We start from the raw sequence: 16,187 nt of genomic DNA, 5'->3' as shown, positions 1-16,187 counted from the left end.
TACATACTGTAAAAGAAAAAAAATAAACATTCTCTAGCGAAATTTTTCAAAAATACAAAAGTACAGTATGTACTGAAAATGTATGTACCATACTTACAAATATATTTTTCATAATATTACAGTATTAACTAGGTGTGTAGAAGGACTGGGTAGAAGGACTGGGTAGAACGAATTTTGTAGTTGTCATGGGTGACTTAAATGCTAGAGTGGGCGCTGGAGAGGTAGAAGGTGTCATTGGGAAGTGTGGTGTACCAGGTGAAAATGAGAGTGGTGAGAGACTGGTAGATGTGTGTGTTGAGCAAGAGATGGTGATAAGTTCTAGTTTTTTCAAAAAGAAAAGATAAAAACAAGTATACATGGGTAAGAGTGGCAAATGGAAGAGTGGTAGAAAGGGCTTTAATGGATTATGTGTTGGTAACTAAAAGAATGTTTGGAAGATTGAAAGACGTGCACGTGTTTAGGGGTATGGCTAACAGTACGTCTGATCATTTTTTGGTGTAAGGAAAATTAGTTGTAGCAAAAGAGTAGGGGAATAGAGTAGGTGGATGTAAAAGGGAGCTAGTGAGGGTTGAAGAGCTAATAAAACCGGGGGTAAAAAGTAAATCTCAAGAAAAGTTGAAAATGGCATATGACGAAGTGAAAGTAAGAGAAACTTGTTATTTTAATGGAGTGGAAGTTAGTAAAAGAAAATTATGTTGGGATTGCAAGTGATGTGTGTGGCAAGGAGTTTGTTGGAGGCAGCATGAGGAAGGGCAGTGAATAGTGGAATGAAGGAGTGAAGGTAAAAGTGGAAGAGAAAAAGAGGGCTTTTGAAGAATGGCTGCAGAGTAATAGTGTAGAGAAGTATGAAAGATATAGAGAGAAAAATGTGGAAATAAAGCTCAAGGTAAGCGAGGCAAAAAGGACAGCTGACCGGAGGTGGGGTCAGAGATGGGGTTACTCATATGAAGAGAATAAGAAGTTTTTGAAAGAAGTGAAGAGAGTAAGGAAGACTGGTTCAAGAATTGAAGAGACAGTGAAAGATGGAAAGAAATGGAAGGTTGTTAAAAGAAGAGGAGGCAAGGGAAAGGTGGGCGGAGTATTTTGAAAGTTTACTGAATGTTGAGGATAATAGGGAGGCAGATATAATTGCTGTTGCAGGTGTTAAGGTGCCGGTGATGGGAGATGAGAATGAGAGAGAGATTACAAAAGAGGAAGTGAGGAGAGAACTAGATGAAACGAGAGTAGGAAAAGCATCTGGTATGGATGGTGTGAGAGCCGAGATGTTGAAGGAAGGGGGTGCGACTGTACTTGAATGGTTGGCAAGATTGTTTAATGCGTGTTTTGTGTTATCAATGGTACCAGTAGATTGGGTTTGTGCATGTATTGTACCACTATACAAGGGTAAGGGAGATGTGCACGAGTGTTGTAATTCAAGGGGTATCAGTTTGTTGAGTGTAGTTGGAAAAGTGTATGGCAGAGTACTGATTAATAGGATTAAGGATAGAATAGAGAATGCAATCTTACAAGTACAGGGTGGTTTTAGAAGAGGTAGGGGTTGTATGAATCAGATTTTTACAGTTAGACAGATACGAGAGAAATATTTAGCTAAAGGTAAGGATGTGTATGTTGCGTTTATGGATCTGACGAAAGCGTATGATAGAGTTGATAGGGAAGCAATGTGGAATGTGATGAGGTTATATGGAGTTTGTGGAAGGTTGTTGCAAGCAGTGAAAAGTTTCTACAAAGGTAGTAGAGCATGTGTTAGGATAGGAAATGAAGTGAGCGATGGGTTTCCGGTGAGAGTGGGACTGAGACGGATGTGTGATGTCACCGTGGTTGTTTAATTTTTATGTAGATGGAGTGGTGAGAGAGGTGAATGCTCGAGTGCTTGGACGAGGATTAAAACTGGTAGACGAGAATGACCATGAATGGGAGGTAAATCAGTTGTTTGCGGATGATACTGTATTGGTTGCAGACGCGTAAGAGAAGCTTGGCCGATTAGTGACAGAATTTGGAAGGGTGTGTGAGAGAAGGAAGTTGAGAGTTAATGTGGGTAAGAGTAAGGTTATGAGATGTACGAGAAGGGAAGGTGGTGCGAGGTTGAATGTCACGTTGAATTGGAGAGTTACTCGGGGTGGATCAATTTAAGTACTTGGGGTCTGTTGTTGCAGCAAATGGTGGAGTGGAAGCAGAAGTACGTCAGAGAGTGAATGAAGGATGCAAAGTGTTGGGGGCAGTTAAGGGAGTTGTAAAAAATAGAGGGTTGGGCATGAATGTAAAGAGAGTTCTGTATGAGAAGGTGGTTGTACCAACTGTGATGTATGGATCGGAGTTGTGGGGAATGAAAGTAAAGGAGAGACAGAAATTGAATGTGTTTGAGATGAAGTGTCTAAGGAGTATGGCTGGTGTATCTCGAGTAGATAGGGTTAGGAACGAAGTAGTGAGGGTGAGAACGGGTGTAAGAAATGAGTTAGCAGCTAGAGTGGATATGAATGTGTTGAGGTGGTTTGGCCATGTTGAGAGAATGGAAAATGGCTGTCTTCTAAAGAAGGTGATGAATGCAAGAGTTGATGGAAGAAGTACAAGAGGAAGGCCAAGGTTTGGGTGGATGGATGGAGTGAAGGAAGCTCTGGGTGATAGGAGGATGGATGTGAGAGAGGCAAGAGAGCGTGCTAGAAATAGGAATGAATGGCGAGCGATTGGGACGCAGTCCGGTAGTCCCTGCTGCTTCCTCCGGTGCCTTGGATGACCGCGGAGGTAGCAGTAGTAGGGGAGTCAGCATTATGAAGCTTCATCGGTGGTGGATAATGTGGGAGGGTGAGCTGTGCCACCCTAGCAGTACCAGCCGAACTCGGTTGAGTCCATTGTCAGGCTGGGAGGAACACAGAGAGGAGACGTCCCCTTTTTTGTTTTATTTGTTTGATGTCTGCTACCCCCAAGATTGGGGGGAAGTGCCTTGGTTTATGTATATATGTATTACAATATGAATTTGCACAGCAAAAATATTACAGTACTATAGCAGGGCTGTAACCAAAATATATCCCGCCAAAGGCTACAAGCTGGCGAGGTGGATGCAGGACAAGCCATGCAGTTACAGATGGACGATGGGAACAATGAATAGTCGTAACCTCACAAAAGGTCATGTCTGCATGGATGAGTCAACCCTACTGTGAAGAAAAAGATTTGAAATGGATTAGTACAGGATACATATAGTAATAAGAAATGTACAGTGCAAGTAATTTAAAAACTAGTATACTTTAAAAGTTACTAGTGTAAATTACAGTAATAACAACTTGAAAGTTAAAGTTAGCTTCATAAATCTTGTACTGATAACTGAACTGTAGAAATGGATATAGAAAAATATCTCACCATTCGACTAGGGGAAGAGGATCATTTATATCACCGTAATCATCGAGCTCCATTGTGGTTCCCGGAAGCGGGGTTGCCAAAGAAGGGTATGCAGGAGTGGTTTCAGGGTTGGGAGATTACGTGGGAGGAGGAGAAGGTGATGTGGCTTCGGCTCGGGCTGTGACTCAGCGGGTGGCGGTGGTGGAAATTTTTCAAGACAGGGAAAGAACAACATTATAGGTAGTTGCTTCACCGACGTCATCATCTCATCAAAGATGCTCTTGTAGCAAATGCTTCTCATCCATGGAATGCATAAACTTCAGCAAACGTATCAAGAACGATCCATGTTGCATGTTCTTTACTTCAACTAACCACCAACTGTGAAATCTCTGCCAACTTCTTGAGCATGATGCCTTCCTCCTCCTTGTCAGGTTCATTGGCCTCCTCTTCTTCACTTGCTGAATGAACTGATTCAGCCAGGTCCTCATCAGTCAACTCCTGATCAGGACTTTCTTGCAATTTCAAGAGGTCCCCGCCAGCTGCTTCACTGAAGCCTTTGACTTCGACTGCCCTTGCGAAAGTCGAAATTTTCTTGACAGACTGTTAGAAAGCTTTGTAAAGACAGAAGCTGCTAAAGTCCTTAACACACCATGGCCACACACTTTTCCAGCAGGCATTCACGGTCTTGGGCTCAATATAGTGGAAGGAATCCTTAACAACAAACAGTCTGCAATTTCTAACTTCTTCTAATAGTCCACGTTGAGGTCAGGGTAATTATCGGTGGCCTCTTGAAGCTGTGTCTTTAAGTTCTTAATGACCCCCTAGTCCATACGATGATTAATGTAGTGGTGTTCGGAGGAGAGAACACCACTTGTTAGAATCATCCCCCCGATGAGGGATGGATGTCTGGGAGAGTTGTTAAGGGAGGATGGATGTCTGGGAGAGTTGTTAAGGGAGGATGGATGTCTGGGAGAGTTGTTAAGGGCGAGGAGGACCTTTAACTCCATGCCCTTACTCTTGAGGTAGTCATTCACCTCCAGCGAAAAGTAATATTGGAACCAGCTCAAGAAAACCTTGAGCCATTCATGCCTTCTTGTGCATCCAATAGATATGCAGCAAATCCATGTTGCAACGTTGAAGTGCATGGGGCCTTGCCGATATAAATAAAAAAGGGTTTAATGATATGGCTAATGGTGTTACAGCACAACGTACATCTGGAACAAAAAATAGAAAAACAAAAAAACTGTATACTTTTTTTTTTTATAATTAAAGGATAAATAACGAAAAGCAAGGAACCAAAAATCTAATTAAACAATCAAAAATAAAAATCCGTTTTGCTGCACATTTTAATTAGAGAAATGGGACAACTTTACATAGTTACCTTACCTGTCCTTTGTGTCCTTGAAACCGAAAAAAAAGCATTCCTCCTTGGCAATAAATGTCTTCTGGGGCATCTGCTTCAAAAAAAAAAAAAAAAAAAAAAAAAAAAAAAAAAAACTATCAGGAATTGAAAAAAAAAAATATTCAATTAAAATATAGTAAATTATATTAAGAATACACTATGTAGATTAAATTACTGCATTTGTAAATTTACGAAAAGATTTTCTGGATTAGATCACGAATAGCAAGGACGTCATAAATTGTTATAAAAACATTCAATGTTGGTGATTCAACAATTTAAACTAGAGAATAGATAATTGATAAAGGAGAAATACTTCAGACATATCGAAATCTGAAAAATGTCTTAAATGGCAAAGTAGATTTAAAGGTTTAAAGGCCACTCACGAATGGCAGAGGCAAGGGAAAGTGACATTGCCCTATCAAGCAGGACAGTGCCCTACAGACTGACCATATTACATAATTATGATCAGCCCTCAATCCCCCACTCCATGCAAGCTAGGACAAAGGAGGACCAGGCAATGGCTGCTAATGACTCAACAGATAGACCTATAGGCTCCCCCAAAACCCCCATCCTTAGTTCACAAGGATGGCGAGGTTGTAGAGACCAAATGAACTATCAAGTTTAAGTGGGACTAACCCCAGTCTGGCAATCACCAGGCTAGGACGCTACCAACAGGCCCCACAATTGATAATGTGAGATACACTGTACGATACTCTCAAATACCTAAGATTGTACGAGACCAACACATCTTATAGGTCCTGTAGGAAATAGGGTTTCGATTTGGGATAACTCTAGTAATAGCATACAATCATTTAGTACTTACTATACTTCCATGCTCTTTTGTTTCCATTTGATAGCTTGTCAAATATTAATATCATGTCATGCAAAATTAGTCCTTCATTTTAGTCATGCCTCTAGTAATTTTCTGTTAGCCGTTTTCTTTCAGTAGCTTCCCTCGTTCCAAAATTATTTCGCTCACATTCTCTTGTATTTATTTCTATATATTTTAATGATTTGATTCTTAATTAATTGCTGATAGTATACATAAATTATAAGACATTATTCTCTGTTTATTTGAGATCAGTGAACGTTATTTTCTCTGATGATTTTAAATGTTGTTATTGTTTATAAAGTTTGTGGTTTTCTGAGAGGAAATTAAAGGGAAGAAGGAGGAGCCGCGTGTGATTCAACCTATGAAAGTTACTGTCTAACCTTTAGTGATTCATAGTAATGTCCCCATAGTGGTCATAGCTTATGCCTTTCAATTAGGATTAGGATTAATGCTTCGCCGCTGGCAACAGCCACTATCCATGTATCAATGAAGGCGAATATAAAAAGAGAGTACTTTTCTTAACTATCGTGCAAGAAAACTTTAGCAACGAAGTTGAAATACTGTCAACATCAGCACAAGAAATATATATTTACTGGTAAACAGCTGAAAGTCTTATCGAGGATATAAAAACTAACAAATAACATTAAAATTTCATCTCTCCTAAACTAGTACAGTAAAATAAACAATATTTTAGTTTTATATAAAACAAAATTGGGCTCAATGTAATACTCCACACAGCACAAAGGTCTATAGAATAATAGCTTAGTATAAGATTTCTAAAATTAGTTTCAGGTTTACTCTCAAAAATAAGATTCACCAAAAAGAAAAAAAAATCAAACCTGCAAACTTATATTTTAAATGGAGTTTCCCTTACTCAGATCTTCAGAATATGCTTTCCCCAAATTTAAGTAGTTTTTATAAAAAATCATATAATTTATTAATTTCTCAAGGTCTCCAGACTGTTTCATTGTAGTGTATTACAGGGCAATGTAACCTAGGAAAACAACTACTGTTTCGTATAGAAAAAAATTACGCTCTCTTCGAAAATGACACTCGTTCCCGTCGCAAATTAATAGTTTCAGAATGGGGGACCCCCAGTGGGAACTCGGGGTTTTGGGTGGGGAAAACATACTGGGGAATCGATATATAAACGTAAAACAAGCCTTTTCTTCTCTATACATTACCTTCTTGAAATTATAATAACCGGAGGAAAATACAAAACAGTATTTCTGGATAAACTTAAGAGGTGCCGTTACAAAGATTGTGTCATTAAAAAATACAGTAACCAGTGCTGCCAACGTCCGATGTAGATCAAATGTTATTTTGTGACCTGTCATACTACTAGGCTAGGTTAGGTGGGTTTGTTAGGTTCTGTGCCCTTTTTGTAATTTTTATATATATTGAGTAAAACTTATATGGAGAAATTATTTAAAATACATATGGAAATATCTATCATTACTATCTTTGGTAATGTCAGCGTGCCGTTGGTAACTCTGTGTACCATACGTCAACGTTGGTAACACTGTGTACTATTGGTAACGTTGCTAATGTTATCGTTCGTTCATAAGAGAAGTGACACCGTGCAACTCAAAGTTATCCGAATTGGTTGATCAGTTTGTTTCCGATTGAAATGTACATCAAATTCGGTTAATTCACGTTATTTACTATAGGAAAACAATTATATATCGTTTCCCCAGTATGTTTTCCCCACCCAAAACCCCGAGTTCCCACTGGGGGTCCCCCATTATCGTAGGATATAGATGTATATATATATTTCTGAAACTATTCATTTGCAACGGAAACTAGTGTCATTTTTGAAGGGAGCGTAATTTTTTCTATAAGTGAATATCGTGTGCATTTATTTCCAAGGTTCTCGCGATTATTAGTAAAGTTAGCCCAAGATATACATAGAAAATGGCATTGAACAATAAGTGAATTCATAGAAAATGAAAAGCAATGAGAATCCTGCGGTAACTACGTAAAATTAAGAATACTAATAAATTTACTTAATTCAAGGGTTGTTTTTCTGGTCATATACCGCAAGGGAACCTTACTCTATACAAGACCTCTACAGTAATTTTATCATGTTCGTTCGAAAGCATTCAACATTTCACACGGCATATTACTCGTTTATTGCAAATCCACAGTATCGAAACACCTGGGAGAACAAGAAAGTCTTCAGTTTCCAATTGAAAGCCTCAATAACTAACAGTCTTTCGGTTGCCTAGTGGGAGCTTATTGTATAGTCTCGGTGCTGCATATCTAAAGGCTCCAGTGCCTACAGTAGTCATTTCTAGGTTTCAATGATTTGAAGCCCCCTGTAACTATTTTCGTGTCAACGCGATTGACTGGCTGTATGATAGGTAGCCATTCCCTTAGATATTTTGGACGCCTGGTTCTGATAACCTTATGGGCTATTGGACATATTTAAACCCAATTCTTGCTTTAATAGGAAGCCACTGCAAATCAATAAGTAGAGGAGTGACCCTTGCTCCGGGTGGGGAAACCTTTTATCAGTCTTGCCCTTCTGTTTATTAGGATTTGTAATTTCTTAAGTTGCACTTCTTGGTGAATTGTAGTAGATTGTTACAGTAGTTAATCCCGATAATAAGAGTTTATCATAAGTTTCTTTACAGTCTGGTCATCTAGGTACTTCTTTATAAAAGCAATGTTCAAGATGATAACCAGCAGTTTTTACTGATTTTTTTATTTGGACATTGAAAGACAAGTTACAATCAAGAAGATATTAAGGCTTTTAAGAGGAAACTGAAGACTTTCTTATTCTGCGAGTACTTCGATTGTGACGATATAACAGTAAGCGAGCAATACGCGATGTGAATTGTTAAATGCTCTTGAACGAACAAGATAAAAGACTGGAGGTCCTGCATAGAGTAGAGTTTCCCTGCTGTACAGAACCGGAAAAGCATCCCTTAAAGTAGAAAAGCAACCCTTAAAGTGAAGTAAAGTAAAGTAAGAGATACGCCTAGATCACGAAATTTACTAGATATCAGGGCCAAATTGTTACTTATGTTTATTTGAATATCACCCAAGTTTCTGGCGAGATTATTCTTTCAAACCACCAATACCTCAGTTTTATTTTCATTCAAGAGAGTTAGATCGTCACCCATTCCCTAGCACTGCACTGGCAAGAATTCAGTTTAGAGTTCCGTCTATATCTTTTATGGAGAAGTAAAATTGTGTATCACCTGCAAATAGTTAGAACTTCACTCTATGCCTTTATAGTATTTTCGACAGACTAATAGTATAGATAAGGGATAAGATTGGACCCAGTACACTCCCCAGAGCTACCCCTCTGTTTAACTTTAAAGTACCATATGATGAATAAGTGTTTCCAATTTGCACACAATTTCTGTCAACCAAATAGTCTTTTAGGTATTCAAAAAGCTTTATCTTCAATACCAATAGACCGTAGATCATTTAGTAGCTGTTCATGTACAACTGTAGCAAAAGCAGCACTAAGATCAAGCAATATTAAAATATCACATTTATTTTCATCTACTATTTCAAGCATCATTTCAAGCTTATCATTTACATCAGATCAAATTGCTGTCCAAGTATAGTTTTCTGCAAACAGATTGGTTGCTTGGCAAAGCATTTATTTCTTCTAAGTGACTAATTAGTTGTTCAAGAATTACGTATTCTACCACTTTCGAAATACAGGATAGAATCGAAGTAGGTCTATAAGAGTTTAATTCCTGATAATCTAGAGCACTTTTCAGAACCGTTGTGACTATAGCCACTTTCTCAAAATTGGGAAACTTACATGCATCGATATTTGTATTTGCTAGTCTCGTAATTGTATCGGCTAAGCTAGAAGAGTTTTTGTCTCCTGTTACTTTAGACAGTGGCATTGGATCGATCTTACTGTTTGTTTTCTTTGGTCTCTTAATACTCATGGTGACATCACCTCGTGTTTTATTATTGAATCTTTTAAATTTTATCTGTATTTGGTGTAGCATCAATCTGATGTTGAATATATGTAAACGACTTATATTTCTATTTTGTTTTTAAAGAAAATAAGAACATTATTTGCAAGTTCATGGCCACTGTACCCCGTGGTAGCTTCTTTTAAACTACATTTCCCATTATACCATTAAGAGACTTTATAACTCATGTCTGTCGCTGATTCGCGGGTCTCTTATGATATTTGCTTTTTACCTTCTTAGTAGGTAATTATATCTGGCACATAGCAGTTTCGTATTCCTTCCATGTATTTGTTTTTAACCTATTCCACTTTCGACAAGTCTTTTCTTGCCCCTCTTTCTCTAGTCGACCCATCAAACCAAGGAGATCTGTCTAACAATTAGTCTTTTTCATTCACGGATACAAGGTATCATATTCACTTTTACTTATCCTATTATATATCGTCATAAGACAAGTCAACGCATATGGCGCCCAAAAAAACGTTGATTATCATGATCGCAGGGGATAGAGATAAAATAATTTTTTGTAACTTCTTTAATAAATACAAAATAATAAATTCGATTTGTGCCCAAATCTTATTTTCTTTGCCAGTGCATGTCTCTATAAGAGGCAGTCTAAACGTAATAAGTTTGTACACTGGAGAGATTACACAATTATACCAGATTTAATGTTATTCATTCTATCGCTTAAACTTGGTGCAATATATGCCCAGTCAAAGTAGTTGCACAGTCAACAATATTCACCAATTGATAAGATTCCAATAAACCACTAAATACTAAAGCATCAAGATTTGATGCGTCATCCATCTAAAGATTGAGGTCTCCATAAATAACAATCATTTTTTTTTATGATAAATCTCAATAAGTACACTGAAATCTTCAAAGAAGATACTAACATATGTTCTCGGAGGTTTGTAAATTGTTACTCAATGGATATTTGGTTTTGTTTTTGTGTACAAACTTTTACTTATATTATGAAAAGCTTGTTACATCAGTTCTTTTAAAAATCTTCAGATTTGAGAACCCTTATGAATGAAGAGCCCGACCCCCCTACCAGACCTGCCCTCTCTCGAAATATGAAAATGCAAATTACATTCTTTGGCGAGATTTCTTCTGAACATTTCCCGCAGTCTTTATCGTGTCTTAAACTTGCAATCTTTTTCAAAATTTCTATACCACTGAAAGTGGTAGCAGGTGATCACATTAAACAGTGTTTACAAAGAAAATGCAAGACCCTTAACATAGCAACAAAATACATAATTTCTTACCTTCGGGATTGTTTATTCTCAAAAACTGACCATATGGATATTATCAATTTATCGGATACCTGGCCATGTTTTATAGTTAAAATATTTATGATCCAAGAGATCTGTGAATTCTGAAAATGTTGTTAATCATCATATCTATATTTACGGAGCTATTCAATAAAATTATCAATTAATTCAATGTTGAAAATATAAATATAGACATACTGGGTCTGTTGTTGGACTACGTCGGATTTCAGTATCTGTATACAAACGGAGAAGAACTAAATTTTCGTCCGGATCAGATTAATTTTGAAAATATATTTCCAGCATTTCAGTTTTTTATTCTAATAATACACCTATAAGATAAACACAGCAAATTATCAGATAGAGAATGGAAATCTTTAAGGTTTCAATCCCTTAGCTTTGCGGTAGAGAAAAAAAAACAGCAAATTATTGGATAGAGAATAGAAATCTTTTAAGGTTTCAATCTCTTAGCTTTGCGGTATGTCGTCTGAAAAATAACTAAAATATCCTTTCAAAAGATATTGAGATTATCTTTACTCAGGAATGCAATCTTATTAGATATTTCGTTTAATCCACTAGCAATCGTTTAATCGACTAGTAATCCTCTAAGTACTCTTCTCCAAACCAGGGTAAAAGCTAATAAAATAACATGGGCAGCTTACCACGATCATAAAGGCAAAGTTATTGGTAATTTGATAAGAGTTTTTAACACAGGGGTCATTCAGAATTCACAAATCAGTTTGCTTGTAAATATTTTCATGGGATATTTTAGCAGGGTAAATTATAACTTTTGCAGTAATGGTATTTCAAACACTCATAAGAGACAAATACCCCTAAGATAAGTTATGTACTTTGGGTAATTTGATGGAGTTTTTAGCACTGGGGTAATTCAGAATTCACAAATCAGTTTGTTTATAAATGTTTTTATGGGAAAATTCACCAGTGTAAATTATTATTTTCGTAATTATGGTATTCCAAAAACTCAGGAGACAACTCCCGCGAAGATAAGTTATGTATTTTGTTGATATATTCAAGAATACCAGAAAAATCCTCGACATATGCTTAATTGAATAAGATTAATATCAACACAAACTTTATTAAATCCTGTCTGACTATGTAAATTTAAGCGTGTAATTGAATCCCACGAAAACCCTTTTAAGAAGAAAGTTCATGGCCTAAAAATTAAGAATACTGTAATAAACGATAATCACATTAAGATCGTTGAAGATTATTGACCAGGAAATATATTTATGGAAATTAAAATAAGATTCTTACAAAATATTTTGAAAATCCTAATTTTATTGCCACCTTGCAAACAAATTTAATATAAAATCTACAGGTAAACTTTTAGACCTTACTTATAATTTAAAATGTCAAAGAGTATTATAATAATGAACTGCTTTTTCCACAGAGAAAAACTATTCTGGTCTACGACCATCTAACTTTCATCTCTTGAAATATTACCAGAAACTCCTAGTAAATTTCTAGCTTCGTGCACAGAGATGGATATGGAAATGAACCTATTAGTAGATGTAAACATAAGGCCTCTTTTAGTGTAAATTTGCCAACTGTTACAGGAGAAATTTGACCAATAAATTATTTGACGATTAGTTCATGAACCCTAGGATCTATGTCAGGCATTTGTGAATGGTCTTTTCCTAAGAGTAAGAGTCAGATGAAGAACCCCTTGAATTTAAAAATATTTGAGGGGTAGGTGGGGTCCGGTTAGGGATAAATTCGGAAAGCTAGCATCCCGGGCGGGGGGGGGGGGGGGGGGCGCAAAAATACTGCCCAGAAGCGAGAGATTATAAGAGTCACATTATACCGATTTCACATACATCCACACAATACACATCACAAGCATATACATTATAAAAAATTTATTGTACTTACAAAACGCACATACACATTTTACATACAATCACAATACACAACCACATGCACATGTATAAGACTATAACCAAACAAATATATTGCATACAAATTACAAACAATGTATGAAAATATTACACAAGCATACTGCACATACTTTACGCATCCACAAGCATACTGCACATACATTACACATCTATAAGCATACTGCACATATGCTACGAATCCACAAGCATACTGCACAAACATTACGCATCCACAAACATACTGCACATACATTGCGTATCCAAAAACATACTGCAAATACCTATACAAAAACACTGAACATACATTCCGCAACCACAAGCATACTGCACATACATTGCACATATAAACAATGCACATACATTACGTGTCCAAAAACATACATTATGTATCCAAAAATAAATTGCACAAATTACACATACATAGACACTGCACATACATTACACATCACTAAGCATACTCCACAAACATTACGCATCCACAATCATACTGCTCATATATTGCATATCCACAAACATACTGCTCATACATTACACAAACAATGCACATACATTGCTCATCCACAAGCATACTGCACATACATTACGCATCCACAACATATTGCATATACATTATGCATCCACAAACATACTGCACATACATTACATATCCACAAACATACTGCACAAACATTACACACAAACATTACACACAAACATACGGCATATACATTATACACAAACATACTGCACATACATTACACATAAAAAACTGCATGTACATTCCACATCTACTAACATAAGTTATGCATCCACAAACATAATGCACAAACATTATGTATCCACAAACATACTGCACATACATTACGTATCCACAAACGTACTGCACATGCATTACACACTGCACATACGTTATGCATCCACAAGGATACTGCACATACATTATGTATCCGCAAACATCACAAACATCCATAAACAGTCTGCACATAAACTACATATCTACAAACATACTGCACATACATTACATATCCGCAAACATAGTGCACATACATTACATATCCACAGAGTGCACATACAGTACATGTCCACAAACATAGTGCACAGAGACACTGCACATACGTAACACATACAGACATACTGCACATACATTACGCATCAAACATACTGCACATGCATTTCGTATCCACAAACACACTGCACATACATTACACATACATAAACACTGCACAAACATTCCACAACTAAAAGCATACTGCACATACAGATACTGCACATGCTTTACACATGCAAAACATTTTACATAAACTATACATACATAAACCCAGCACATACATTACACGTACATAGACATACTGTACATTGCTTTACACATGCAAAACATTTTACATAAACTATACATACATAAACCCGGCACATACATTACACGTACATAGACATACTGTACATACATTACGCATCCTCAAACATACTGCGCATGCATTACGTATCTACAAAAATACTGCACATACATTACAGGTACAGGTACACTGCACATATATTCAGCATCTACAAGCATACTGCACATACATTACGTATTCACAAAAACTGCACATGCTTTTATGTGTCTATAAACATACATCTACGTATCCACAATCACAATGCACATACATTACACATACACTGCACATACATTACGCATACATACTGCACATTATGCATCCATAAGCATACTGCACATAAATTACACAAAAATAGACTGTACATACATTACACACATGTAGACACTGCACATACTTTACACATACAAACAATCTACATGAACTATACATAGATTAACAATGCACATACAATGCAAAAACACTGCTCATACATTACACATACATAGACATATTGCACATACATTATGCACCCACAAACATACTGCTCATACAATACACATACATAAGCACAGTATATACATTCCGCATCACAAACATATTGCACAAACATTATGTATCCACAAACATAATGCACATACATTACGTATCCCCAAACGTACATCTACATATCCACAAACATACTGCACATCTACGTATCCCCAAACACACTGCACATACACCTATGTATCCACAAACATACTGCACATGAATTACATATACACTGCACATAAGTTATGCATAAAAAAGCATACTGCACATACATTACGTATTCACAAACATACTTCACATTAAACATACATAGCACTGCACATACATTCCGCATCCACAAGCATACTACACATACATTATACATTCACAAACTGCACATACATTACGTATTCACAAACAAATTTCACATATATTACGTATTCACAAAAACTGCACATGCACCTACGTATCCACAAACATCCTGCACATGCATCTAAGTATCCACAACCATACTGCACATTATAAAATTATGTAGATACATATGTAAATACTGCACATACATTATACACATTACTGCACATGCATTATACACATGTAGATACTGCACATACATTATGCACATACGTAAGTACTGCACATACATTACACACACGTAGATACTGCACATACATTACGCACATTTGTAGATACCGCACATACATTTACATTACACATATGTAGATAATACACAAAAATTACACATGCGTAGATACTGCACATACATTACACACATACGTAGATACTGCACATACATTTACATTAGACATGTAGATACTACATTACACATGCAGATACTACACAAATTACACATGCAGATAATGCATGCATTACACATGTAGACATTACACATAAATTACACAAACAATCTACATAAACTATACATACATTACCACTGCACATACATTACAAAAACAAAGCTCATGCATTACACATACATAGAGATATTGCACATACATTACGCACCCACAAACATACCGCTCATACATTACACATACATAAACACTGCACATACATTCCTCATCCACAAACATACATTACACATCCACAAACATACTGTTCATACATTACACGTACATAAACACTGCACTTATATTACACATGCATAAACAAACCCTACACATACATTACACACACATAATAACTGCATATACATACATGAATACACAGCAATTATTATAAAACCAAATATTATACACTTACATAAACACACCACGTACATCCACATTCACAAACACACTGCATATACATTACACCTACATAAATTTCATATACATTACATATACAAACTTCGTGCACATACAATACATATCCACAAACATTCTGCACATATATTACTCAACCACAACATACTGCTCATGCATTACACATATATACTGCTCATGCATTACACATATATACTGCTCATGCATTACACATATATACTGCTCATGCATTACACATATATACTGCTCATGCATTACACATACATAAACACTACACATACAAACACTGCACATATATTACATGTACATAAACTGCACATACATTACACATGCTTAAACACACTGCAGTTATTATAAAACTGAAATTATTTTACACATACATAAACACTGCACATACAGTACACATACATAAACACTGCACATACAGT

The 16,187-nt window shown here is 36.3% G+C and overlaps 1 long non-coding RNA gene across 1 annotated transcript; it reads right to left on the bottom strand.

Moving 5' to 3' along the window:
- Positions 1-3,014: 3,014 nt before the first annotated feature.
- On the bottom strand, positions 3,015-4,800 carry LOC137638066 (uncharacterized). Its single transcript, XR_011043850.1, has 3 exons — positions 4,717-4,800; positions 3,352-4,544; positions 3,015-3,149 (listed from the first exon to the last, which is right to left on the bottom strand). It is a non-coding gene; the product is annotated as an uncharacterized lncRNA (long non-coding RNA).
- Between the last annotated feature and the right edge of the window lie 11,387 nt (positions 4,801-16,187).

This window comes from Palaemon carinicauda, chromosome 3 (genome assembly GCF_036898095.1).
Source record: "Palaemon carinicauda isolate YSFRI2023 chromosome 3, ASM3689809v2, whole genome shotgun sequence".
Lineage (NCBI taxonomy): Eukaryota > Metazoa > Arthropoda > Malacostraca > Decapoda > Palaemonidae > Palaemon > Palaemon carinicauda.
The sequence above is the reverse complement of the archived record's forward strand: the minus strand, read 5'-3'. Positions and strand labels throughout refer to the sequence as shown.